Below are 452 nucleotides of genomic sequence, written 5' to 3' on the forward strand. Positions count from 1 at the left end.
AAGACATCCCTGAGGCACATCATAATTAACTTCACTAGAGTTAAAATGAAGGAGAAAATTCTGCAAGCAGCCAGATGCAAGAAAACCATAACCTACAAAGGGAAGAATATTAGAATGACTGCAGAACTTTCTGCTGAAATATTTCAAGCTGGAAGAGGGTGGTCATTGACTTTTAATCTCCTAAAACAAAATAGCTTTAAACCCAGGATCCTGCATCAAGCTTAATTTACACTGAAGAAACTAAATAATTTAATGACATTCACATGTTGAAGAAATTTGCCGTAACTAAACTAGCTCTAACCTATCCTCCATGATGACCAGCTCAATCTTCCACATCAACTCACTCAGAACCTTTTGATCAAATTCCAACTTCCACAGAGGTGAATGGATTAAAAATATCTACTAGACTTTCAAAAAATTCAATACCCCAAATTCTACCAGACTTATCAATA

Source organism: Otolemur garnettii, unplaced genomic scaffold (assembly GCF_000181295.1).
Source record: "Otolemur garnettii isolate 467f Iridium unplaced genomic scaffold, OtoGar3 scaffold00071, whole genome shotgun sequence".
Lineage (NCBI taxonomy): Eukaryota > Metazoa > Chordata > Mammalia > Primates > Galagidae > Otolemur > Otolemur garnettii.